General features: G+C 53.2%; 1 non-coding gene across 1 annotated transcript; it reads left to right on the top strand.

The window, feature by feature from the left end:
- The first annotated feature begins 1,174 nt into the window (after positions 1-1,174).
- On the top strand, positions 1,175-1,338 carry LOC115644639. The gene has a single exon (XR_003998573.1). It is a non-coding gene; the product is annotated as a U1 spliceosomal RNA (small nuclear RNA).
- Positions 1,339-2,515: the final 1,177 nt, after the last annotated feature.

The following is a 2,515-nucleotide window of genomic DNA, read 5'->3' as shown; positions in this document are numbered from 1 at the left end:
CAGCCCTGTCACATACCTTTTAATTGTTGTTCTCTATTTCATCTCACCTTCCCAGGACTCCACAGTATGGAAACGGTTGTCACTTTAACAGTCAGCATGATGTGTGTGTGTGTGTGTAAGCAATCCATGGCATTGTGTTGACTCTTCTAAAAAGCTTAATGAAAACTTCATCTACAGGCTCACTTGGCTTGCTCATAGATTTATTAGCCCTCTGAAGGTTTGTCCTCAAACTGTCTCTTAATGAGTCATCCTGGTGTTAGCATAAGTGAAAGATATCATGAATTTCAGCCCATGCTCTTGCCTTGACTTACTTCCTTGCTTTAAGCAGAAAATGGGGATGCAGTAATTGCCAGAAGCTGCTGGGGGGCCAAAGTGAACTCACAGCTATTTGATTTTTTTAAAACAAAATATGGGGCGGGGGGTTGTTTGGTCCAAGGGAAAAAACCCTATCTTGCTAATTGAAGAAAATAATGGCACTGCAGAAACAGAAATATCCATCATGCCCTCTATGTGCATACATTCATGTAATTGGAGTACGTGGTTGAGTGAAGGTTTGCACTGTGAAAGAAAATTCTTTGTATGTTTTAATGTTTAAAAAAAATAACTGTAGAGAGCCTAAAGCAATGGCTCAGATAAATCTATGGTGATTTACAGCAGAGGAGGGGCTGGCACAACCCGTTAGCAGCTGGAGAAGTGTTAACTGCCCCCTTTCCTCTAAATGGTGTATAAAGTGTAAGACCTAATGTTTTAAACAGAAAAAGAAGGACACCACCCTTGCCTAAGCAATGGTGGCCTAGTAAACTGCATGGAACTTGGAGGGAGCAGCACACATTGCAGGAGGGAAGAGTTTGGAGGTGGCAGGGCTGGCTTTAGGAAGTGTGGGGCCCAATTCGAACATTTTTGGCGGGGCCGTGGCAGGGATGACTATTAAAAAAAAAAAAAAAAAAAGTGGTGAGAAAAAAAAGCCTTTTATTTCTTCCATGTATTATTTACTTTCCATAACTATATAAATAATACAATTATATATTATGTACATTGCATCATATATGCTGTTGATTGCTTATTAATGACCGCCATTTCACATGTGTGGGTCCCTGCCACTCCCTGCGGGTGTGCACATGTGTGGGTCCCAGCTGCTCCCTGCCCCCCTCATTGAAGCAGGTGTGCAGGGTTGCTACTTACCTGGCAGAGGAGATACCATGATTACGAAGGTGGTTTTCCCAGGGTGAGACTCATCCATTGCACTGCGGGTGTGCTGACCCCTGTGATTTTCCCAAATGCAGGAAACTCGACTGCACAATTTGTGGTAGTGGGGGACTGCGTTCGCGCTCTCCCCTGGAAAAAAAAAAGAAGAAAAAAAAACTGCAGGGCAGCAGTGGACATGAGGCTGGTTGGAGGCAGGGCAGGGGCTGACTGGAGGTAGGGTCTAGCTGCAGGCAGGGCAAGGGGTGCAGGGCTGGCTGGAGACAGGGGTATGTGGGGTGGGCTGGCTTCAGGCAGGGCTGCTGAGGGATGCAGCAGGAGTTTGCAGGGCTGGAGACAGAGGAATGTGGAACTGGCTGGCTTCAGGCAGGAGGGTGCAGCAGGGTTTGGCTGGAGACAGGGCGGGGGTGCGGGGCTGGGTGTGGGCAGTGCGGGCAGAGTGTGCAGGGCTGGTGCGGGCAGGGCTGTGTGTGAGGCTGGCTGGCTTTGAGCAGGGCCACAGAGGTGTGTGGCAGGGGTTGGCTGGAGACAGGGCAGGGGGTTTGGCAGGGGCTGGCTGTGGGCATGGGGTGCAGAGCTGGCTGCAGGCCGGGGAGGCAGAGCTGGTGCAGGCAGGGCAGGGGGTGCAGCAGAGGCAGCTGGAGCCCCTGCCCTTTAAATAGCCCCCAAGGCTCCTGCTATCCCAGGGCTCTGGGGGTTATTTAAAGGGCCTGAGGCTCCCCTGCTTCTCCCCCCCCCCCCGGACTTTTTAAATAGCCGTGGGAGCCCTGGAGAATACATGGGGGTGGGGGGGGGCTCCGGTAGCTATTTAAAAGAGGGGGTGGCAGAGGCAGCTGGAGCCCCGGCCCTTTAAATAGCCCGCGGAGCCCCGCGCTATCCCAGGGCTTTGGGGGCTATTTAAAGGGCCCAGAGTTCCAGCCAGGAGAGTAGGGCTGCAGGGTAGGGCTTGCGCTCCGGCCGGGGCTCCAGCCGGGAGAGCGGGCCTGCGGGGTGGCTTGCCCGGCTCCGGCCGGGGCTCCAGTGGGGTTGCGGGGCAGCTTGCCGAGCTCCGGCTGGGACTCCAGCTGGGAGAGCCGGGCTGTGGGGCAGCTGCGCTCCCGCTGGCGCTTTGGTCAGAGGAGCGGGGCCATGGAAGACCCTGGAGCAGACCGCAGCCAGGGTAAGTAAAAAAAAATTTAAAAGGCGCTTAAGGTGCAGGGCCCTCTTAGGCACGGGGCCCGATTCCGGGGAATCAGCTGAATTGGCCTAAAACCGGCCCTGGGAGGAGGCATCAAGAAGTCTGTATGCACATGGCTAAAATGCTACTGTAGTT

This window comes from Gopherus evgoodei, chromosome 1 (assembly GCF_007399415.2).
Source record: "Gopherus evgoodei ecotype Sinaloan lineage chromosome 1, rGopEvg1_v1.p, whole genome shotgun sequence".
Classification (NCBI taxonomy): Eukaryota; Metazoa; Chordata; order Testudines; family Testudinidae; genus Gopherus; species Gopherus evgoodei.
Note: the sequence above shows the minus strand (reverse complement) of the source record. Positions and strands in the feature narration are given on the sequence as shown.